Source organism: Rattus norvegicus, chromosome Y (assembly GCF_036323735.1).
Source record: "Rattus norvegicus strain BN/NHsdMcwi chromosome Y, GRCr8, whole genome shotgun sequence".
NCBI classification, from domain to species: domain Eukaryota; kingdom Metazoa; phylum Chordata; class Mammalia; order Rodentia; family Muridae; genus Rattus; species Rattus norvegicus.
In genome coordinates, this window is record NC_086040.1 from 28,314,763 (window position 1) to 28,340,640 (window position 25,878).

At 39.0% G+C, this 25,878-nt stretch overlaps 1 long non-coding RNA gene across 3 annotated transcripts; it reads right to left on the reverse strand.

Moving 5' to 3' along the window:
* Positions 1 to 4,321: 4,321 nt before the first annotated feature.
* LOC134484521 (uncharacterized) lies at positions 4,322 to 25,598 on the reverse strand. Of its 3 annotated transcripts, none has more exons than XR_010061970.1 (3): positions 25,434 to 25,598; positions 12,907 to 13,119; positions 4,322 to 4,426 (listed from the first exon to the last, which is right to left on the reverse strand). It is a non-coding gene; the product is annotated as an uncharacterized LOC134484521 (long non-coding RNA). The 3 variants fall into 3 exon arrangements; XR_010061968.1 differs by lacking the exon at positions 12,907 to 13,119 and adding an exon at positions 16,913 to 17,026 and having other exon boundaries at positions 25,434 to 25,595; XR_010061969.1 differs by lacking the exon at positions 25,434 to 25,598 and adding an exon at positions 13,239 to 13,408.
* Between the last annotated feature and the right edge of the window lie 280 nt (positions 25,599 to 25,878).

The following is a 25,878-nucleotide window of genomic DNA, read 5'->3' on the forward strand; positions in this document are numbered from 1 at the left end:
GACACACAGAAGGGCTATTGGCCATACCCTGTGGTAAAACTACCCATTGTAGTCGTTGATCAAGTTCTTCATGATTGCATGATGGAACAGTAAAAGCAAATCTTTCACTATCTCTTGGACAAAGAGGTATGGAGAAAAAGCAATCTTTTATATCAATCACTACAACAGGCCAACAGTCTGGCAGAGAGGATAAAAGAGGAAGCCCGAGTTGCACTGGGGCCCATGATTTGCATCTGTTCATTAATAACTTGTAAATCATGCAACAGTCTCCATTTCCCTGACTTCTTTTTAAACACAAAAATTGGGGTATTCCAAGGTAATACTGATGGTTTTATAAGCTTGGCACCCAGCTTTAGTTGTAGCAAACTTCTCAGAAGAAAGCAGCCACTGAGGAACCCAAACCGGCTCCTCTGTTTTCCAGGTAATGGGAACCCTTCTTCAGTGGCCCCATGGAAAAACCCAGGACCTGATTCCTTTCCCTCTGTTGGGCAGTTATAGGGTTAGTCGTACCCTGCAGGTGTTTCCCTATTCCAATACCAGGAAAATAGCCAATATGTTTCATAATCTTTAGTGAAGTTTCAGAATACTCAGTGGTCAATTTGAAACCCATATCTTTCAGCAAATATCTCCCCCAAAGGGAAATGGGCAAATCCAACCCATAGGGTTGCATAACTCCTGAATGCCCTTCCTGATCTTTCCAACTCAGTTGTCTTGCCCTCATATCAGGAGCTTTTGTCTAATGGAGACCTTGTAATGTTTGAGATGAGGCCTGTACTGGTCTTCCAGAGGGCCAATCTTTCTTAGCTATTATACTTCTATCGGCCCCTTTATCCAACACTCCTAGGATCCTTTTACCATCTACCCTTAGCTCCATTACTGGGCGTTGGTTTAAACCCAAGGCTAAAAATGTAAGGTCGGGGACTGTGGAATGGAAACCATTCTCTCCTCTCCCTCTAGAGTGGGCTACAAATCTTTCATGAAGTCTAGGCAAAAGTAATATTTGGGGTATTCTGTCCCCAGGGGAAATGGTACCAATACCTTTCAGTGATTCTACCATGATCTTGACTACCCCAGTTTAATCTGGGTAAATAACTCCTGGATGGACATGTAGTCCTTTTAAATATGTAGATGATCTCCCTATAAGTAACCCTACTGGCCCAGGTTCAAGGGGTCCTTTAAAATCAGATTCTATCAACTAGACCCCCATTCAAGGCGTTAGTACAGGTCTGCTGGTGGAGCAGAGGTCCAGTCCTGTGGAGCACTTAGTGGCTCACCTTGTCCTCTCGGATGGCGAAGGGACGGCCATATCTCGTGACTCTGTTATACATCCTGATTCTCCACTGGCCCATATATTTGTAGGTCCTGGTGTCCTGGAACCGGCTGTCCATTTTTTGGACCTGCTCCACCAAAACCCGAGCTAAGAGGCTGCCCATTGATGTCTTTTACCGAGTGGCACTCATGAGCCCAATGGTTCCCCTTTTTGGACTTGTGGCACAGACCTTGTTGCCTTGGGCGTTGGCCAATTCCTGTACTGAATAGACTTCTCCTTTCTCAACATTGCCTTTTTAGGTGCACCTGTTGATCACACTTAACACACACTCCTGAACTTCCTCCTTTTCTCTGTGTCTTCTGCATAACAGCATCCACAAGTCCAGCATTAGACAAGGTCACCCTATTTCTCTACAGACCTTCATCCAAGCTTCAAGTCCCTTATTCTTGTAAGGAATGATAGCAGCTCGACATTCCTTTGTGCACTGTTCATAGGCCAACTGTTTAATCAACGCCATAGCCGTATCGGGGTCGCCAAAGACTCTCCCCGCTGCTTCCACTAATCAGGCTACAAAGTCAGAGAATGGCTCCATAGGTCGTTGAAGGATCTTGATTAGGTTTCCACTCACTTCTCCCTTATTAGGTAAGGATTTCCATGCCTTTGTTGTAACTTCTTAATCTGCTGGTAAACCTGTCCTGGATACCCTGTCTGAGCATTGGCAAAGCGTCCCTGACCCAGCAGCATATCTCTATCCCAGACAGACTGGCTGCCCCTCGCCCTGCTGCCAAGTTAGAGTCAGCATGTTCATTGGGAAACTCAATAAGACAAGTTCTCCAATACAAATACTGTCCCAGTCTAAGACAGGCCCTAGTAAGTTTAATCCAATCACTAGGAGTCATGCAAAATCTGTGTCAGACCTCAACCTAAGCTATGGTAAATGAGGCCATAATGCCATAAGTGTTACTGATTCCTTCAGGGACTTGATCACCTTAAAGTCTAAAGGCTCATGATACCTTTGTTGATTAGCATCCACATAAACAGGATAGGCCAGATTCACTTCTGTGCGGACTGGCTCCCACACTTCTGGACAGAATGGACTACCTGGTTGTTGCATGCCCAATGTCTCGCAAGAAGAAGCCGTGGCAACAGGATTCCTCTGCGAACAAGCCTTTATTGTACAGCTCTCTTGAACAGGGACAGTGGGACCTCAAGCAGCAAGAGTGCTCACCTTATATAGACAGCAGCAGAGGCTATGCTAATTGTCCTTCAGGGATTGGTGGAGCATGAATTACCTCATTAGCATTGTGCTGCTCCCTCATTAGCATATTACTAGCCAATTGATGCCGGGTGAAAACCCTGCACATGTACAGTGCCGTTTTTAACCACAGGAGGACCCCCTGCACCTGAAACTTTATTTTCTCCCTCTACAACTTTGCAGGGAGGAGGAGCTAAGGGGACCCTCCTACGGAGTTCGTCCACCATTTTAGACTTTTTCCTTTTTTTCTTCTTAATCTGTTTCATCTGTTTCTTCCTCTATATCTGTCTTTTCTGAGTCTGTCTCCTTTGTACTTCCCTGGTTTTCTGTACTTTCCTCTTGAAGCATTTCATGGGCAGCTTTCCCCTTCTCTATAGTTGCCTGACAACATTTTTGATCCTCAGGACAACTATGCAGTAAATGCCACACTGGATGGACCCCAGGTCTTAGAGTCCCCTGTTCCAATGCAAAATCAAGGTCTTTCCCTATTTTTTCCCAACTTGCCACAGTAAGGTTACCAGAGTCTGAGAACCAGGGAGCAAAGACATGGCATTCACACAAAAATCTCTCTATGGTGCTCCTTTTTATTTTTAGTTCCTTATGTTCAAACAGCTCTTGAAGAGCCAGAAAAATTGGATGAGACTGTGAGGTCCTCAGGATCAAAACTTTCTAGGCTGCTGTGACTTCTTAAGCATCTTCCTAATTTCAGTTTGTTTCTACCGAGAACTTACTTTTTAACTACCCTGAGAATTTATAACCACTTATTTCCCACGGTCCTTATGGTCCCACCTTACCTTGGGAAATTTCCAGCGATGCCCCGACTGCAAGAAGTTCTGATATCAGGAGGTCCCTTTACGGGTCACCACTTGCCGTGTCCACCCTCGACCAGCATGGAAGACACGAATAGTGAAGATCTTCTTCGACGAGTTTTACTCAGGAACGTTGATACAATTTTCTGACCACAGGGAACCCCCAAACCAAACTTAAATAGATAGTGCTGGCCAATCCTAGCAAGCCAAATGGGTCATGCAGATAGGCTTTCAAAATGCAGAATCTGGCAGGCCAGGTGGCATAGCCAAATAAGGAATAGTTTACTAAAAGGAGAGCTCACCATTGGGAGGGTGGAAGGCAGAAACTAGCACCAACTTAGAGTCCTGGCACGTCGCAGCTGCCTACAGTTGCTTTTCAAGGAATTTACAATAAGAAATTCAAATACAATATTCATTCAATAAAAGGTCTGTAGGGAAAATACTAGACTTTGGGAAACAGAGAAAACCTAGAAAATTGAACTGTATGTCACAGGAAAAAATCTGTGACATACAGAATAATAATATTCTCTAGAAGAATCTCCAACACTCCATGTTCCTACATCTTTATTACCCATGCCAAGCCCCTGAACAAGTTTCTCCATTCAGAACATGAAACCACTAGTGAAGCAGAGAGAAATCTCTAGAATTAGACAGATGGAGTACATAAAGTTTTCCACTGTGTCACAGGAGACATACTTTGAAAGTGGTTACTGTTTGACATGTAATTCAGAGAAATTGGGGAGTGATAATAAAGAGGATGAAGAGATAGGAAATGGGTAGAAGGATGCTGGCCTTCTATCTTGGTATAAAAAAACAAGGAAGAAATATGTGGTCCTTTGTAAAACTCAGAGAGCCCTTGGTAGGGGTTGAGTGGGATGGCTGAAGAGATAGCCTTGATCTGAGCTTCTATATAAGGGAATAAGGAACTGTGAGGCTCTTAGAAGCTTGTAGACTTCCCTGTTCTTATGGTTCCTGGAAGTCAAAGGGTTTATATCATTTATTTCTTTATTCCAAAAGCCAAGTGTTGTGAAGGGCACAGTTGTTTTCCTGAGAACTCATGACCTTTACACTTTTTCGCAAGAAGAAAAGGTCCTAAGGAAGAAGGGAAAAACAAGTATTGTGTCACTAACTAAAGGTAAACACATACATGCTTTGTATACCTATCATGCACTTTGTGTCTGACACTGATATTTGGGAGAGAGAAGTGCTTCTAGTTGGGACTTCAATAACTCAGTCATTCCACTAGTATTACTCTACCACTTCAGATTTCTGAGTCAATATTTGTGATGGCTTTGCAGCTTTCTTTTCTTTTATATCATTCATTTTTTTATATTTAAACAAAATTTATTGCTTTTTAATTAGATGTTTCTATATATACATTTAAAATATTATTTCCTTTCCCAGTTTCCTGTGCATAAGGTCCCTACCTGTTCCATATCCATCTTCTCTAACCAAACTTTCTGCGCATGACATTGCCTTGAACAGGGAGACAAATTAGAGGGGACAAGGGCTTCTCTTTTCAATGTTGCCCAAAAAGGCCATCCTCTGCAGCATATGCATTTGTAGCTATAGACTACTCCATGTACTTTCTCTGATTATTGGTCTAGTTATAAAAATCTCTGGTTCATTGGCATCATTGTTCTTATGTGGTTTAAAGCACGTTCAGTTCTTCTAATCCTTTTTTTTTTTTTTAAATTTAACCACATGTCTGTTTTCAGTTCACTGGTTTGCTACTAGCATTCACTTCTGTATTTGACATGCTGTATCTGTGTCTCCAGTAAATATCTATATCCAGTTCCTTGCAGAATGCACTTCCTACCTTCATCAATCTTATCTAGTTTTTTTTTTTTTTTTTTTGGTCTGATGTATACATATATACTTTTGGTGGCTCTTACACCTATGAAGTTAATTGGAAAGTTAACATGGATTCTGACCAACTAGGTCAAGAATATAGAATTCAAAAATGACAATTTCAAAGAGACTCCCCCTGTTTTTATGAACCTATTGAAGTAGACTTTATTTTTTCTCTTTTATTCAGAGCTGGGGAAGGAACCGAGGGTCTTGCGCTTGCTAGGCAAGCGCTCTCCATTGAGGTAAATCCCAAACCTGAAGTAGACGTTTAACTGGTCCTCAGGTCATTCTTTTCCCTGCACATCATCCAGTATCTTACGTTTGGCCTGAAGAAAGAATCATGGTAAATCATCCTAAACCCTCAATTCTGGCCATGGGAACACTGGACGCTAGAGAGCGTAGTACTGATATCAAATGGGACAAGAAACAGAATTCAATAGTCAATGTTTTCTTTGTTCTCCTGATGTCTGGTAATTTTTTGATAAAATAAGAATTTGGGAGATTACATTTGAAGTAGGTACACAGAATTTACACTATTATACTTACTCTATATCAGGGCCCCATATGTGACAATATCATTGCAGAAAATGGTACTTGAAAACAGAATTTTTGAGATCAATTTCTGAGAAAAATTTATAAAGTCACCTAACAAGGAATTTACAATAAGAAATTGAAATACAATATTCGTTCAATTATACATCTGTAGGGAAAATACTGGTCATTGTGATACAGAGAAAACCTAGAAAATTTAACTGTGTGTCACAGGAATGAACCGGGGATAAAAATATTATCTAGGAACATCTCCTACACTCCATGTTCCTAAATCGTTTTCACCCATGCCAAGCCCCACAGCATGTAACCACTAGTCAAGCACAGAGAATTCTCTAGCTTTAGAGAGAAGGTGTATATAAAGGTTTCCACTGTGTCATAGGAGACATACCTATAAAGTGCAAACTTGAATCTGGTCAATGTAAGGTAAGGTGTTCATCAGGTAGGCCATGACAGTTTTCAGTGACATCATTGTTAGGCATTCCCTGAAAACTCTCTTCTAACCTGGAGAGCACTAGATTCTTCTGTGATGTCACAAGTGTTGTTGTGACTGCAACTTCCTCTGAGATATTCTTTCAGTACTTCTAGGGTTTACTAATAGGCCTCTACTTCAGAGCACATTTGGGAGTGATAACAAAGACGATGAAGAGAATAGAAGTAGGGAGAAAAAAGCTGATCTTCTTTCCTGGTATAAAAAACAAGGAAGAAATATGTGGTCCTTTGGAAAGTTCAGTGAGTCCTTTGTAGGGTTTGAGTGATATCGCTGAAGAGATAGCATTGATCTGAGTCTTCCACATAAGGGAATCAGGAGCTGGGAGACTCTCAGAAGCATTTGCACGTCTCTGTTCTTATCTGGACTTCTCTGTTCTTATGGTTCCTTGAAATAAGAGAGTTTATATCATTAATTTCTTTATACCAAAAGCCAAGTGTTGTGAAGGGCACAGTTGTTTTCCTGAGAACTCATGACCCTTACTCTTTTTTTCAAGAAGAAAAGGTCCTAAGGAAGAAGGGAAAAACAAGTATTGTATCCCTAGTTCTGAATTAACTCCTCCACACTTTGGATACCTATAGTACAGTTTGTCTCTCACACTGATATCTGGGGTAGAGAAGTATTTGTAGTTGAGACTTCATCATCTCAGTCTTTCCACTAGTATTACTCTGAATAACACTTCAGATTTCTGTGTCAAGATGTCTTTTTACTTGGCAGCTTTCTTTCTTTCATATCATTCTTTTTTTTATTTTTTACCAAAATTTATTGTTTTATAACTGGATGTTTCTATATTTACTTTTAAAATATTATTTCCTTTCCCAGTTTCCTGCCCATAAGGTTCCTACCCGTTCCATTTCCTTCTTTTCAAACCAGCCTTTCTGCCGCAATGCATTCCCTTGAACTGGGAGACAAAGTAGGGAATACAAGAGCTTCTCTTTCCAATGTTGCCCAAAAAGGCCATTTTCTGCCACATATGCATTTGGAGCCATAGGTTAGTCCATGTACTTTCTTTGTAAATCTGTCTATTATAAGAAAGCGCTGGTCACTGGCATTGTTATTCTTCTCGGGTTGAAAGCACCTTCAGCTCTTTGAATCCTTTTTCAAAATTTACCAACAAGAGGTCTGTTTTCAGTTAACTGGTATGTCCCAGCATTCACTTTTGTATTTGACAGGCTGTATCTGTATCTCTCAGTAAATATTTATACCTGGTTCCTTGCAGAATGAACTTCTTACCTTCATCAATCTTATCTAGTTTGGTTGGCTGATGAGTACAAATATAATTTTGGTGGCTCTTACACCTATTTTGTCAAGTGGAATGTTTACATGGATTTTGCTGAACTATGTGAAGAATGTAGAATTAAGGAATGACAATGCAAATAGATTCAGTCCTGTTTTTATGAACCTATTGAAGTAGACGTATAACTGGTCCGCAAGCCATTCTTCTTCCTGCCCATCATCTGGTATCTTACATTTGGTTTTAAGAAAGAATCTTGGTAAAACATCCTAAACCCTCAGTTCTGGCTATGAGAAAACTGGAAGCTAGATAGTGTAGTACTGATATCAAATGGGATTAGATAACCAAATACAATAGTCCATGTTGTTTTTGATTTCCTGATGTCTGGTAATTTTTTTGTTAAAATAAGTATTTGTGAGTTTATCATTTGAAGTAGTTTTACAGTATTTATGCTGTTATACTCACTATATAGCTGGGCCCACTTTGTGACAAAAATCATTGCAGAAAATGGAATTAGAAAACAGAATTATTGAGTACACATTAAGGAAAATTTACAAAACCCCCTATCAAGGAATTAACCATAAGGAATTGAAATACAATATTCATTAAATTAAAGGTCTGTAGGGAAAATACTGGCCTTTGGGAAACAGAGAAAACACAGAAAATTGAACTTTATATCAACGGAATGAAACTGGGAATAAAAATATTATCTAGAGGGGCTGAGGATTTAGCTCAGTGGTAGAGCGCTTACCTAGGAAGCGCAAGGCCCTGGGTTCGATCCCCAGCTCCGAAAAAAAGAACCAAAAAAAAATATTATCTAGAATTATCTCCTACACTCCATGTTCCTAAATCTTTTCTACCCTGTCTAATTTTCTCCATTCAGAGCATGTAACCACTTGTGAAGCAGAGAGAAGTCTCTAGCTTTAGAGAGATGTGTTAGGTATAGGTTTCAACTGTGTAACGGGAGACATACTTGGAAAGTGAAAATTCGAATCTAGTCAATGTAAGTAAAGGTGTTCAGCAGGTAGTCCACAGCAGTTCTCAGTGCCATAATCATTAGGACCTCCCTGAAAACTCTCTTGTAACCTTGAGCGTCCTAGCTTCTGTGATGTCACAACTATTGTCGTGACTGCAACTGCCTCTCAGTTATTCCTTCACCAATAGGTTTTACTAATATTCTCTAATTCAGAGCAAATTGTGGTGTGGTAACAAAGAAGAAGAAGTGTTTGGAAATGGGGAGAAGGAAGCGGGCCTTCTGTCTTGGTATAAAAAATAAGGAAGAAAAATGTGGTCCTTTGGAAAGTTCAGTGAGTCCTTTGTAGGGCTTGAGTGATATCGCTGAAAAGATAGCCTTAATCTGAGCCTTATAAATAAGGGAATCATGAGCTTGGAGACTCTCAGAAACAACAGGACTTTCCTGTTCTTATGGTTCCTGAGGGATTATATCGTTCATTTCTTTATTCCAAAAACCAAGTGTTGTGAAAGGCACAGTTGTTTTAATGAGAGCTAAGGACCTTTACTCTTTTTGTCAAGAAGAAAAGGTCCTAAGGAGAAGGGAAAAACAAATATTCTGTCCCTAACTCAAGTTAATCATCTCCTCTGTGCTTTGGACACCTATAGTGCAGTTTGTGTCTGACACTGATTATTGGGAGAGAATATTCTTCTAGTTGAGACTTCATCATCTCAGTCTTTCCACTAGTATTACAATGACTATGACTTTAAATTTCTGAGCCAATAATTGTTATGACTTTGCACATTTATTTTCTTTTATATCATTCATTTTTTTTATATTTTAGCAAAATTAATTCCTTTTAACTAGATTTTTAAGTAGATATAAACATTTAAAATACTATTTCAATTTCCAGTTTCCTGATCATATGTTCCCTACGCATTCCATTTCCTTCTTCTTTTTTTTTTTTGTTCTTTTTTTCTGAGCTGGGGACCGAACCCAGGGCCTTGCGCTTCCTAGGCAAGCGCTCTACCATTGAGCTAAATCCCCAACCCCTTCCTTCTTCTCTAAACAGCCTTTCTGGCTCGTGACATTCCCTTGAATTGGAAGAAAAACTAGGAAGGACAAGTGCCTCTCTTTTCAATGTTGCCCAAAAATGACATCCTCAGCCACTTATTCATGTGGAGCCATAGGTCAGTACATGTACTTTCTTTTTATATTTGTCTAGTACAATAAAGCTCTGTATCATTGGCATAGTTGTTCTTATGGTGTTGAAAGCACCCTCAACTCTTCTAATCCTTTTTTAAGATTTAGCAACAATATGTCCGTTTTCAGTGCACTGGTTTACTACCACAATTCACTTCTGTATTTGACATGCTGTATCTGTGCCTCTCAGTAAATATCTATATCTGGTGCCTGGCAGAAAGCACTTCTTACCTTCATCAATCTTACCTAGTTTTGTTGGCTGATGTATACATATATACTTTTGGTGGCTCCTACACCTAAATGTTTAAGTGGAAAATTATCATGGATTCTGGCCAAATATGTCAATAGTGTAAAATTCACAAATGACAATTTCAAATAGACTCTCTCCTGTTTTTATTAACCTATTGAAGAATATGTTTAACTGGTCCTCAAGACATTTTTCTCCCTGTCCTTAGTCCAGTATCTTACTTTTGGCCTTAAGAAAGAATGATGATAAATCATCCTACCCTTATGTCTGGGCATGCAAACACTGGAAACTAGATAGAGTATACAGGAATGACCTGTGAATAAAAATATTGTCTATAAGAACTTCCTACACTCTGGACTTTTCTGTTCTTATGGTTCCTGGAAGACAGTGGGTTTATATCATTCATTTCTTTATTCCAAAAGCCAAGTGTTTGAAGGGCATATTTGTTTTCCTGATAAGTCATGACCTTTATACTTTGTCAAGAAGAAAAGGTCCTAAGGAAGAAGGGAAAAACAAGTATCGTATGCTTAGCTCCAAGTAAACTCATGCTTTGGATATTTATAGAGCACTTTGTGTCTGACACTGATATTTGGGAGAGAGAAGTGCTTCTAGTTTAGACTTGATCATCTCAGTCTGTCCACTAGTATTACTCAGACTACCACTTCAATTTCCTAGGAAATACATGTGATTACTTGGCATATTTCTTTTCTTTTATGTCATTCATATTTTTTAAAGAATTTTATTGCTTTTTTTAAACTGGTTGTTTTCTATATTTACATTTAAAATATTAATTCCTTTCCCAGTTTATTCCCTTAAGATCCCTACATGTTCCCTTTTCTTACTTCTATAACCAGACTTTCTGTCCATTGACACTCCCTTGAACTGGGAGACAAATTAGGGAGGACCAAGGGCATCATCACCATTTTTGCCCAAAAAGGCCATCCTCTGCCACATATGAATTTGGAGCCATAGATCAGTCCATGTACGTTCTTTGTTTATTGGTCTGGTATCCGAAGGCTCTGGTTTATTGGCATTGTTGTTCTTATGGGGTTGAAATCACCTTCAGCTCTTCTAACCTTTTTCAATATTTACCTACAAGAGTTCTGTTTTCAGTTCACTGGTTTGCTACTAGCATTCACTTCTGTATTTGACATGCTGTATCTGTGTCTCTCAGTAAATATCTTTATCCAGTTCCTGGAAGAATGCACTTATTAGCTTTATCAATCTTATCTAGTTTTGGTGGCTGATGTATATAAATAATTTTGGAGGCTTCTACACTTACGTTGTTAGGCGGAATGTTAACAAGGATTCTCCCCAACTATGTCAAGAATGTAGAATTCACAGATGACAATGTAAATAGACTCCCTCCTGTTTTTATGAACCTATTGAAGTAGACATTTAACTGGTCCTCAAGCCATTCTTCTCCCCTGCCCATCATCTGGTAGATTACATTTGGCCTTAAGAAAGAATCATGGTAAAACATCCTAAACACTCAAGTCTGGCCATGGGAACACTAGAAGATAGATAGGGTAGTACTGATATCAAATGGGAGTAGAGAACCGAATTAAAAAATCCATGTTATACTTTGCTTTCCTGATGTCTGGTAATTTTTTTGGTAAAAAAAAAAGGATTTGGGAATTCATCATTTGAAATAGGTACACAGTAGTTACAGTGTTGTACTCATTCTATAGCTGGGCCCCCTTTGTGACCAAAATCATTGCAGAAAATTTAATTGGAAAACAGAATTTTTGATTACACAATGAGGAACATTTACAAAGTCCCCTATCAAGGAATTTACAGTAAGAAATTGAAATACAATATTCATTCAATTAAAGGTTGTAGAGAAAATACTGGCATTTGGGAAAGAAAGAAAACACAGAAAATTGAACTTTATGTCACAGGAATGAACCTGGGAATAAAAATATTATCTAGAAGTATTTCCTACACTCCATGTTCCTAAATCGTTTCTACCCATGCTAAGCCCCTGGCTAACTTTCTACATTCAGAGCATGTAACGACTAGAGAAGCAGAAAGAAGTCTCTACTTTAGAGTGATGTAGTACATACAGGTTTCCACTGTGTTTCCTGCGACATACCTGGGAAAGGCACTCTTGAATCTGGTCAATGTAAGGAAGTGTTCAGCATGTAGATCACGGTAGTGCTCAGTGACATTATCATTAGAACCTGCCTGAAAACTCTCTTATAATCTGGTGACCCCTAGCTCCTTCTGTTGTCATGACTGCAACTGCCTCTCAGATTTTCCATCAATACCTCTAAGGTTTACTATTTGGCCTAATTCAGAGACAATTTGGAAGTGAGAAAAAAGAGGATGAAGGATATGAAATGGAGAGAAGGAAGCTGGCCTTCTGTCTTGGTATAAAAAAACAGGGAAAATTATGTGGTGCTTGGGAAAGTTTAGTATGTCCTTGTTAGGTGTTGAGGGGTAACTCTGAAGAGATAGCCTTTATCTTCGCCTTCCACATAAGGGAATTAGGAGCCGGGAGCCTCTCAGAAGCATCTGGACTTCCCTTTTCTTTTGCTTTCTGGAAGTCAGAGAGTTTATATCATTCATTCCTTTATTCCAAAGTCAAGTGTTGTGAATGGCACAGTTGTATCCCTGACAGGTCATGGACTTTATACTTTTTCTCAAAAAGAGAAAGTTACTTAGGAAGATGGGAAGGACAAGCATTATGTCCGCAGCTCAGAGTAAACTCTTCAATGTCTTGGATACCTATAGTGCAGTTTCTGTCTGATACTTCTATCTGGGAGAGAGAAGTGCTCTAGTTCAGATATCATCATCTTAGTCTTACCACTTGTATTACTCTGACTATCATTGTAGATTTCCAAGTCAACAGGTATAATTAGTTGGCAGTTTACTTTTATTTTATGTCTTTCATTTTTTAGCAAATTTTATTGCTTTTTTTAACTGGATGTTTCTATATTTTCATTTAAAATGTTATTTCCTTTCCCAGTTTCCTGCCTAAAAGATCATTTACTCGTTACCCTGCCCTTCTGCTATAACCCTCCTTATTACCCCTTGACATTACCTTGAACTTGGAGTCAAACCTAGGGAGGACCAAGGACTTCTCCTTCCATTGGTGCCCACCAAGTCTATTCTCTTCCACATATGCAGTTGGAGCCATAGCTCTGTCCATGTACATTCTTTGAATATTGTTCTAGTATCAGAAAGCTCTGGTTCATTGGCATTGTTGTTCTTGTAGTGTTAAAGCCCTTCAGCTCTTGTAATCTTTTTTTAAAATCTAAAAACAAGAAGTCCATTTCCAGTTTACTGGTATGCCACTAGCATTCACTTCTGTATTTGTATAATCTAGCTGTGTCTCTCAGGAAATATCTATATCTGACAGAATGCATTTCTTACCTCCATCAATCTTGTGTAGTTTCGGTGGCTGATGTATATATATGTACTTTTGTTGGCTCCTACAGCTATAATTTTAGCTGGAATTTTAACATGAATTCTGCGCATCTAGGTCAAGACTGTAGAATCAACAAATGGCAACACCAATTAGACTCCATCCTGTTCTTTTGAAACTACTTATATTGAGGCTTCACTGGTCCTCAAGTCATTCCTTTCGCTTTCCATCCTCCTATATCTTATGTTTGACTTTAATAATGAATCATGGTAAAATATCCAAAACCCTCAAGTATGGCAATGAAACACAGGAAGGTAGATATTGCGGAACTGATATCAAGTGGGACTAGAGAAACGAATTAAATAGTCCATGTGGTACTTTCCTTTATTGATGTCTGGTAATTTTTGGATAAAATAAGGATTTGGGAGTGTGTCATTGAAGTATGTATACAGTATTTACACTGTTATGCTCATTCTATAATTGGGCCACCTCTGTTGCCAAAAATCATTGCAGAAATGGAATTGGAAAAAAGAATTTTTGAGTACACATTCAGGAATATTATAAAGTCCCCTATCATGGAATGTACAATAAGAAAATATAATATAATATTCATTCCATTACAGGACTATAGGGAAAATCCTAGTGTTTGGGAAACAGATAAATCTGAGAAAATTGAACTAGACCTGGGAATAAAATTATTATCCACATTCATTTCCTCCACTCTAGGTTCCTAAATCTTTTCTACCCATGCCAAGTCCCTAGCTATCTTTCACCATTCAGAGCATGTAATCATTAAGGAAGCCAAGAGAATTCCCTAGCTTTAGAGATCAAGTATGTAAAGTTTTCCACTGTGTCACAGGAGACACTCCTGTGAAGTGCACCCTTGAATCTACTCAATGTTAGTAAAGCAGTTCAGCAGGTAGTCCATGGCAATTCTCAGTGATATCATCATTAGGCCCTCCCTGAAAAATCTCTTACATCCTGGAGAGCCCTAGCTTCTTCTGTGATGTCACAAGTATTGTCGTGTCTTCAACTGCACCTCAGAAATTCCTTCAGTACCTCTAGGATTTAGCAATTAGCCTTCTGTTCAGAGTAAACAGCCATTTGGGAGGGAGAACAAAGAGGATGAAGATATCAGAGATGGGGAGAAGGAAGCTGGCCTTCTGTCTTGGTATAAAAGTAAAGAAGAAATATGTGGATCTTGGGAAAACCCCCTGGGAAGATGGTTTAATTCTTTTGTTCTATGGGTTCACCAAGCTCATGGAGAAGATGCTGAACATCCTAAAGACCTTTTGCCAGATGGCAAAGTTTCTAGATACCCCTTATTAGATTTTGATGGTCCTGGGGATTGTATGGCTGATGGTAAATGTTTACCAGAATGAGTGCTAGAGCCAGATTGATGTTAAGATGCTTTAGAAGACATGGAAATTTTTTTATATACTTGGGCTAATGGCACAAGGTCTACATTATTTTTTTTCGATGTGGACTGCCCTTCAGACCTTTGTAAATATAAAAAAAAAGGTTTTGTATCTTTGAAGTCTAATTTGCACAGTGACAAATCACTTTGAGCATGGAGAACAATTTCTGGAGCACTAGAGAGGGGTGAAGAAATTCCCTGAAACCTAGGGCAGATGGTGAACATGCCTTTTCAGTTGAAGGAAGAGTTACTGGAGCATCTTGGGACAATATGGAATGTCCGTCATGCCCTTGTAAGGATTGGCAACTTTCCACAATTCTTTAGTCTTTTTTGAAAATTCCATGTCCCTTTGGGCAGATGGAGAAGGTGTGAGACGCACCTGAGTAGTAGTTCTAGCTTTTGGTGTCTCTTCGGCAGCAGAAGATGGCACAAGATCCCTTTTGGCAGAAGGGGGAAGGTTGAAACTGTCTCCCTTAGAGGAGAAATTTCTAAAGACTCCATCAAAAGGATAAAATCTTAACCCTTTGTTTCTAGAAACTCGATGCCTGTGGTCCAATTTGGTATACGGAGAATGTCAAGTATTTCTCCACAGAGTGGACATGTGAAATAAATCTAATTGGGTAGATGGGGATAGTTGTAAAGCATGCTGTTCAGATGCAGTAGATCCTACGACATCCTTCTCACATGAGGAAGGTCTTAATGTATCCTGTATATATGTGGAAATCCTGACTGTGATGTCAGAATGGGGGGAATGTATTAGAGCTACCTCTGAGATGTGACCTCTCCTACAGAAACAGGGGCATATGTGAGAGGTCTGAGACTCTCATGAGCAGATAAAGAGGTTCTAGACATCGTTGTGTAACTGTGTAAGTTCCAAGAAAAATTCCCTCTGCAGGAAAAATGGAAAGAGACTTTCATATTGAAGTATTGAAGTGTCAGGTTCCCTACCCTGCTTGATAGGCAAAACAGGTTCCAAGGCCCCTTCAGGAGATAAGGTAAAATTGAAAGGCTTTTAGGTATTTGGCAGGTGTTCTGGGTCAGTTTGTGGGTATAAAGAAGGACTGGAAACCCTTTGTGCATATTTGGAAGAGTGTGTAGCATCTTCTGTAGTTGGGGAAGATGGCTGATCTTGAGGAGATTAAGAAGTTCCTATAGTCATCTGTGAAGTTTGCGGAGGTCATATCCATTCTTTCCACAAATGGAATCCAAGGAATCCCTTTCCTCAGATTTCAAGGATGCTACAGACACTGGTGTTTGCATATCATGTTCCCCTACTGCTCGTTCATATATGGTTGGATCCATAACCTTCTCTACATATGCAATGTGTCCTAGAAAATCTTTTGTACACGTGTTGCGTCCACAAGCCATTTCTAAATATGTGGCTGTGGGTAGAACTCCTTTTGTAGATGTTTCTTGTCCTGCAGTCTCTTTTTGAGATAGAGTACTACTCAGAGAATCATGCTCAGTTTTGGGAAATTCTAGCATCTCTGATGTACATGTGGAAAATTTTGGAGCCCCTCTTTTCAGGACAGAATGACATAGAGTCCCCTGAGGAGGAAGGGTATGTTTTATCTTCTCTGTACATTGTATCAATATGGAGTCTGCATGACTCATTGACAATGTGTTATGATAAACTTGTCTTTTTTGGTCCTGATGACAAGTCAGGAGGGTCCTTTTTGGTGGTAGAGGATATTTGAATATTTCTCTGTTTTATAGGGACATTGGAAGTACTGGGGGTGATGGTGAGGGTGCTAGATCATATTTTTTATGTGAAGAAGGCACAAGAGTTCCTTAGGTGGACTCACCATTTTCTAACATATCTTGTGTGGGTGTGGAACTCTCAAGAGCCCCTTCAAAAACTGGCAGTCATTCTTGATCTAATGGTGTACATGCAGAAAGTTTTGTCACTCCTCTTCTGTTGTGTGTGTTATGAGGTTGGCTTGAGAATTTGTGACTGTATTTTGCCCCCCTTGGATCATAAGTGATGATTTAAGTCCTTTTTTAATAGTAGAGGTCTTTGAAGTTCCTCTTGGATTAATAGTGACTTCAGAAATCCCCGTTGTCAGCAGAATCAATTTTCAACTCACTTTACCCGAAGCAGATTGCATAAGGCACTTTGGTGGAGATGGGGGACATCTTTGAGTGTCTTTGTGAGTGGACAAAGCTCTCTGCCAAGTTTTGGCAGTTGGCGAAGGTATTAAAGTCTCATGCAGAGAGTGGGCAGGACTTAATCCATTTGTGGAATATGGAAATCATTGAGATTACCTTTAAGAGAAGAAGATGTGCAGACCATTTTGTTTGATGGGGCTTGTTGTACCTCCCCTCGACCAGAGGGGTCTTCTCCAACACATTTGGAGGAGAATTGGAAAGACTGGAGACCTGCAGGATAGGGAATGAACATTTGAAACTCCTTTGGAAACTCTGTGAGACAGAAGAGTGGACAATACTGAGATCTCAGGGAAGGAGAGACTGCCACCTCCGCCCACTTGTTCCCACAGGCCTAGCCCAAGAGGAAAGTGCATAGTGCATCTGGACACATGTATATAGGAGCAGTCAAGCTGCAGGAGCCCTGCAGTCCAAACTGCAACTGGATCTGAACTGGTCCTAACAGCATCCTACTCCCAAATCTCGTGTGGTGTGGTCAGACTGAGACCATCAGAGGGACTGAAACCCCTGAGAATTCTGCTCACATTCCTGACTTAAAAAAAAAATCACCCAGCTCCATCTGGGCCTCCTGTGCATAGGGACATAGGAGCAGTAGGGGCTGGACGTTTCTTCGTGCCTCTCATAAAGAACTGAAAGTCAGCCTGATTGATTCAGATTGGCTGTAAGCAAATAATTTTCTGTGCCTTGGAAAGGGTTTAAAATATCTTCATTAACTTTTGATATGAAATTAGTTAGGACTTTGAGAAAAGGGGGCAGAGAGGCCCTAGAACGTATGTATTTAATTTTTTTTTTTTTTTTTTGCTTTCTAGAGTCTAACTTCTTAAGTTGTTTGTACATTTTGAATATTACCCACTATCAGATAAAGGATTGGTAAAAATATTTTCCCAATCTGTTGGTTACAGCTTTGCCCAAATGATGGTGTCTTTTACCTTACAGAAGCTTTCGTGTTTTATTAGGTCCTATTTGTCAATTTGTGATCTTAGAGCCTACATCATTGGTGTTTTGTTCAGGAAACTTTCCCTGTGCCCATGTGTTCAAGACTCATCCCAACCTTTTCTTCTATTAGTTTGAATGATTCTGGTTTGATGTGTAGGTCCTTGATTCACTTGTACTGAAGCTTTGTACATGGTCATAAAAATGGTATAATTTGCATTCTTTTACAAGCTGACTTTTAGTTGAACCAGCACTAATTGGAAAATGCTATGTATCTTCCTTTGGAAGGTTCTATCTCCTTTGCCAAATATCAAATTATAGGTGTGTGGGTTCATTTCTGGGTCTTCAATTCTATTCCACTAGTCCATCCATCTGTCTCTTTACAAATACCAAGCAGTTTTTATCACTATTGCTCTGTAAAACTGCTTGAGTTAAGGAGTGATGATTCCTCCAGAAATTCTTTTATTGTTGAGGATAGTTATAGCTGTCCTGGCATTTTCTTATTCCAAATGAATTTGCAAATTGCTATTTCTATCTTTATTAAAGAATTCAGTTGGATTTTTGATGGATATTGCATTGCATTGAATGTGTACATTGCTATTGGGAAAATAGTCATCTTCCCTATATTAATCGTGTCAATCCATGAGCAAGGAAGCTCTTTCTATCTTCTGAGATCTTTCTCAATTTCTTTCTTCAGATACTTTAACTTCTTGTCATACAGATAATTCACCTGCTTGGTTAATCTCACACCAAGATATTTTACATTATTTGGGACTATTGTGAAGTGTGTGGTTTCATTATTTTCTTTCTTAGCCTGTTTATCCATTGAGGAGAGGAAGGGTCCTGGTATGTTTGGGTTAATTTTATACCCTGATACATTATTGAAGTTGTTTATCAGGTTAAGAAGTTCTCTGGTTAAACTTTTGGGGTCAATAAGTGTATACACCTCATCTGGCAAGGAAGACACAACATTGTCGGATTCTTCTCTACAGCCTTTATGGCAATACCACCTCTTTGGTGATACAGGGACCTCTAACGGCAAAAGCACTTGCCTTCTATACACAACAGGCTGTGGCTATGCTAATTGTCCTTCAGGATTGGCGGAGAATGAATCACCCCACTATCACCCCTGCTACTTTTCCTTCAGATATTGGCGGCGCATGAATTCCTCATTAGCTTATTACCATCCCGTCAAACTGATGCCAGGGGCAAAACCCGCACATGTGCAGTATCTTTGGTCACAAGAGGAGGGCGCCGGATCACCTAATTACCCTACAGCCACCCTGGCAAGGAGACAAGCCTGTGCATATGCAATAAATCGTTTACTTCCAGACGGGACTGGATTTCGGCACCATTTATGCTATACCTCAACGCTCCCTACACTGAAGTGTTGTTGAATTTTGTCAAATGCTTTCTCAGCATCTAATGAAATGACCATGTGTCCTTATCTTTGAGTTTGTTTATATGTTACATAGCTTTGACGGTTTTCTGTATATGGAAACATCTCTGCATCCCTGATCATGATGGATGATTGTTTTTTAGATTCGGTTCACAAGAATTATATTGAGTATTTTTGTGTCAATATTCATAGAGGAAATTGGTCTGAAGTTCTTTTTCTTTGTTGGATCTTTGTGTGGTTTAGGCAGTTAACATGATCTACCTGTGTCTCTCAGGAAATATCTATATCTGGTTGCTAGCAGAATTTACTTTTTAGATACATCAATCTTATCTAGTTTTGGTGGCAGAGGTATATATATATATATATATATATATATATATATATATATATATATATATATATATATATACATGTATATACTTTTGATGGCTCCTACAGCTATGTGGTTAGATGGAAGTGTAACATGGATTCTGCGCAACTAGTTCAAGAATGTAGAGTTGAGAATTGACACAAATAGAATCCCTCTTGTCTTATGTTTCTACTGAAATTGAGGTTATACTGGTCCTCAAGCCATTCTTATTTCTACCCATCTACTCTTATCTTATGTTTGGCCTTCAGAGACAATGATGGTAAAACATCCGACCCTCCAGTCTAGCAATGGGGACACAGGAAGATAGATAGTGTAGTACTGATTCCAAATAGTGCTAAAAACGTGATTTCTATAGTCATTTTGTCCTTTGCTTTGATGAAAATGGAATTAGAAACAATTTTTGAGTACACATACAGGAATATTAAAGTCTCTTTTCAAGGAATGTACAATGAGAAAGTGAAATACAATATTCATTCAATTAAGGTCTGTAGGCAAAATACTGGACTTTGGGAAATAGAGAAAACCTGGGATACTGAACTGTAAGTCGCAGGAATGTACCTGGGAATAAAATATTATCTCGAAGAGTTTCCTCCACTCTATGTTCCTAAATCTTTTCTTGCCATGCTAAGCACCTGACTAACTTTGTTCATTCAGAGCATGTACCCACTAATGAAGCAAAGGGAAGTCTCTACCTTTAGAGAGATTAGTATGTAAAGGTTTCCACTGTGTCACAGGAGAAACTTCTGGAAATGGCACCCTCAAATATGGTCATTGCAAGGGAAGCTGTTTAGTAGGTAGGCTATGGCAATTCTCAGTGACATCATCATTAGTCCTCCCTGAAAAATCTCTTGTATCCTGGAGAGCCCAAGCTTCTTCTGTGATGTCACAAGTGTTGTCATGACTGCAACTGCCTCTCAGATTCTCCTTCAGTACCTCTAGGGTTTACAAATTGGCAACTAATCGGGGGTAAACAGCCATTTGGGAGGGAGAACACAAAGGATGAAGTGACCAGACATGGGGAGTAGGAAGCTAGCCTTCTGTCTTGGTATAAAAAAAGGAAGGAATACGTGGTCAATGGGTAAGCTCTTTAAGTATTGTGTAGGGGTTGAGTAGGTTCACTGAAGAGATAACATTTATCTGAGCTTCACACTTATGGGAATCAGGAGCTGGGAGCCTCTCAGAAGCATCTGGACTTTCCTGCTTGTTATTTTTCTTGGGAGTCAGACAGTTTATGTATTTCATTTCTTTATCCCAAATGTCAGGTTTTGGTAGGGCACTCTAGTTTTTCCAAGGAGCTCATAGCTTTTATCCTTTTGCTAAGAAGGAAAGGTCCTAAAGAAGAAAGTAAAGCAAGTATTGTGTCCTCAGCACAGAGTAAACTCCTGCATGCATTGGATTCTAATAATGCAGTTCGTGTCTGACACGGAGATGTGGGAAGGAGAAGTGCTTTTAGATGAAACTTAATCATATCAGTCTTTCCACTTGTATTACTCTGAATACCATTCCATGACAGTGACCCCTTAAAATACTGAATCAATTGGTGTGATTAGCTGGCAGATTTATTTTCTTTTATTTCTATCATTTTTTTTTAGTTTTTAAACAAATTTTATTGCTTTTTTAATTGGATATTTCTAAATTTACATTTAAAATATTATTTCTTTTCCCAGTTTTCAGACTATATGATTCCTTACCGGTCCCCTTACCCTTTTCCTATAACCACCCTTACTGCCCCTGGACATTTACTTTACCGGGAGCCAAACCTAGGCAGGACCAAAGGTTCTCTTTCCATTGTTGTCCAACAAGGCCATCCTCTACAACATATGTAGTTGGAGACATAAGTATGTTCATGTACATTTTTTGAACATTGGTCTACTACCAGAAAGCTCTGCTTCATTAGCATTCTTGTTCTTAAGGGGTGGAAAGCACATTCACCTCTTCTAATCCTTTCTCAAAATCTACCAACAAGAAGTCCATTTTCAGTTCACTTTTTGTCCACTAGGGTTCATGTTGTGGTTTGCCCTGAAGTTATCTGTGTTTGATACTAATTCCAATGCCCCAAGGTCAGCTGCATAGTCCTGTACTCAGGACTCAGGTTACTTCACCAGAACCACCTGCCTATTGAATTTGTGAAGTATATGTGAGTGGCAGGAACAGGATAGAAGGAAGGTTGTCATGGGAGGAGAAGGAAGAATGGGCGGGAGAGAAGTTTGAAAGAAGAGGAGAAGACTAGAGGAAAAAGGAGAGAAAGGAAGATGACAGAGTGAGAAGCCATGGTAAGTGAATTTAAGATTTTGCTCTGTGTATTTACATGTTATTATTAATGTTCCTAAGGGATGGATGGTACCCAGATTTGTATGTTTAGGTGGGCAATTATATCTATTCTACTAGATCAAAGATTATTGTGTTGTGTGTTTTTTTATGTGAGGGTTTGTGTATAGGAAAGTGTGTGGTGGCAAAAAACCCTGTGCAGCCGAGGAGTGGGAATGTGTTTCCTCCAAGATATCTAGCAGAGAATTTCAGACATATTGGTGCCAGAGTTAGCAGGGTAACAGGAAATTTTACTTTTTTATTTTCATATTTTTACAAAACACATTCTTTTCTGTATATAATATGCTCTAGCTGTGTCTCTCAAGAAATATTGGGGTTGGGGATTTAGCTCAGTGGTAGAGAGCTTGCCTAGGAAGCGCAAGGCCCTGGGTTCGGTCCCCAGCTCCAAAAAAAAAAAAAAAAAAAAAAGAAAAAAGAAATATCTATATCTGTTGCCTGGCAGAATGCACTTCTTAGCGTCATCAATCTTATCTAATCTTATCTTATATATATATCCTTTGCGTGGCTCCTGCCGCTACGTGGATAAGTAGAATTTTCACATGGATTGTGCTTAACTAAGTCAAGAATGTAGAATCCACAAAGGACAATGTCAAATAGACTCCCTCCTTTTCTTATGAACATATTGAAGTTGAGGTTTCCCTGGACCTCAAGCCATTCCTCTCCCTGTCCTTCTTGTATCTTATTATTCCAGAAGAATGAATAATTGTAGAACAACCGCAAACCTCAAGTCTGGCCACGGGAACACAGTAAGGTAGATAATGCAGAACTGATATCAAATGGGACTAGAGAATCGAATTCTATAATCCATGTTGTCCTTTGCTTGACTGATCCCTGATAATTTTGGGATAAATTAAGGATTTGGGAGTTTATCATTTCAAGTAGGTACACAATATTTACACTCTTATACTCATTCTATAGCTAGGCCACATTTGTTGCCAAAATCATTCCAGAAAATGGAATTGGAAAAAAAAAAGTTTTGAGTACACATTCAGCAATATTTATAAAGTCCCATATCGAGGAATGTACAATACGAAAGTGAAATAAAATATACATTCAATTGAAGGTCTGTAGGGAAAATACTGGCCTTTGGGAAACGGAGAAAACCTACAAAATTGAACTGTATTTCACAAAATGTACCTGGTTATAAAATTAATATCCAGAAGAATCTCCTCCACTCCATGTTACAAGATCTTTTCTACCAATTCCAGGACCTTGACTAAATTTTCCCGTTCAGAGCATGTATCCACTAATAAAGCAAAGGGAAATCTCTAGCTTTAGAGAGATGGAGTAAATGTTTCCAGTGAATCATAGGAGACAAACCAGGAAAGGGCACCCTCAACTCTGGTAAATGTAAAGAAAACTATTTAGCAGGGAGACAATGGCAGTTTTCAGTGACATCATCATTAGGCCCTGCCTGAAAAATCTCTTGTAACCTGGAGAGCTTTGTCTTCTTCTGTGATGTCACAAGTGTTGTCATGACTGCATCTGCTTCTCAGGTATTTCTTCAGTACCTCTAGAGTTTAGTAAATGGCATCCATTTCAGAGTAAACAGCCATTTGGGAGTGAGAACAAAGAAGATGAAGAGATCAGATATGGAGATAAGGAAGCTTCCCTTCTGTTTTGCTCTAAAAAAAGGAAGAAATATGTGTGCTTCTGAAAGCTCAGTGACTCCTTGGTACGGGTTGAGTGATATTTCTGAACAGATAGCACTGATCTGAGTCTTCCACAAATGGGAATCAGGATTTGGGGTCCTCTCAGAAGCATCTGGACTTCCCTGTTCTTATGGGTCCTGGAAATCAGAGAGTTTATATCATTCATATATATCAAAAGCCAAGTGATGGGAAGGGCACAGTTGTTTTCCTGAGAGCATATGGCCTTAATTCTTTTTGACAAGAAGAGAAAGGACCTAAGGAAGAAAGGAAGGACAAGTATTGTGTCCCTAGCTCAGAGTAAACTCCTCCATGCTTTAGATATCTATTGTGCAGTTTGTGTCTGATACAGATATCTGGGAGAGAGAAGTGTTTCTAGTTGAGTCTTCACCATCCTAGTCTTTCCACTATTATATCTGTAACTACCATACCCTGACAGTGATCCATTAGATTTCTGAGTCAACATCTGTGTTTGTGTTTAGCTGTCAGTTTTCTTTTCATTTATTTCTTATATTTTTTTTTATTTTTACAAATTTTATTTGTTTTTTTAAACAAATAAATATGTACATTTACATTTAAAATATTATTTCTTTCAAGAGTTTACTACCATAAGATACCTAACTGGTCCCTCTCCTGTTCTTCTATAAACTACCTTACTGTCCTTTCACATTTATTTTAACTGTGAGTCAAACCAAGGGAAGGACCAAGGCCTTCTACTTCCATTGGTGCCCAAAAAGCCATCCTCTGCTACATATGCAGTTGGATTCATAGGTCTGTCCAAGTACAGATTTTGAATATTGGTTTAGTACCAGAAAGCTCTGGTTCATTAGCATTTTTTTTCTTTCGGTGTTGAAAGCTCCTTCAGCTCTTGTTATTCGTTCTCAGAATCTACCAACAAGAGGTCCATTTCAGTTCACCTGTTTGCCACTAGCATTCTATTCTTTATTTGAAATGCTCTAGCTGTTTCTCTCAGGACATATGTATATCAGTTTGCTGGCCAATAGCAATAGCACTACTTAGCTTCATCACTCTTATCTAGTTTTGGTGTCTGAAAAGAAAAAAAAAAAATATATATATATATATATATATATATATATATATATATATATATATATATATATGGTGGTTAGGTGGAATGTCAACATGGATTCTGTGCAACTATGTAAAGAATGTAGAAATTGTAGAAATTACTAATGTCAATGTCTAATAGATTCACTCCTATACTTATGAAGGTATTGAAGTTGAGGTTTCACTGTCCCTCAGGCCTTCCTTTTCCTGCCCATACCCCTGTTTCTTTTATTTGGCCTTTAAAAGAATCATGGTAACACATCTAAAACTTTCAAGGCTGGCCATGGGACCACAGGAAGGTACATAATGTAGTACAGTTATCAAATTTGATTAGAGAACCGAAATGTATAGTCCATGTGGTCCTTTGCTTTATTGATGTATGGATATCTTTGGATAAAATAAGGATTTGGGAGTTTATCATTTGAAGTAAGTACACAGTATTCACACTATTATACTCACTCTATAGCCGGGCCACATTTGTTTCCAATATCATAGCAGAAAATGGAATTGGAAAACAGTAATTTAGAGTACACATTCAGAAATATTTATAAAGTCCCCTATCAAGGAATGTACAATAAGAAAGTGAAATACAATATTCATTCACCTAAAGGTCTATAGCGAAAATACTGGCCATTATAAAACAGAGAAAACCTAGAAAATGGAACTGTATGTCACAGGAATGGACATGGGAATAAAAATATTATCCAGAAGAATCTCCTACACTCCCAAGTTCCTACATCATTACTACCCATGTCAGGACCCTGACTAACTTTCTCCATTCAGAGCATGTAACCACTGTCGAAGCAAAGAGAAGACCCTAGCTTTAGAGAATTGGAGTACATAAAGGTTTCCCCTATGTCACGGGAGACATACCTGGAAAGGCACTCTTGAAACTGGTCAATGTAAAGAAAGCTGTTTACAGGTAGGCCATGGCAGTTCTCAGAGACATTCATCATTAGGCCCTCCATGAAAAATCTCTTGTATCCTGGAGAGCCCTAGCTTCTCCTGTGATGTCACAAGTGTCTGCAAATGCCTCTTGGATATTCCTTCAGTGCCTATAAGGTTTACTAATTCTCCTGTATTTCAGAGGAAATATCAATTTGGGAGTGAGAACAAAGAATATGAAAAGCTCAGAGATGGGGAGAACAAAGATGGTCTTCTTTCTTGGTATAAAACAAAGGAAGAAATATGTTGACCCCGGGAAATCTCACTGACTCTTTGCTAGGAGTTGAGTAGGTACGTTGAAGAAATACAATTGATCTGACCCTTCCACACATGGGTTCAAGGGCTCGGAACCTGTCAAAACTAACTGGACTTC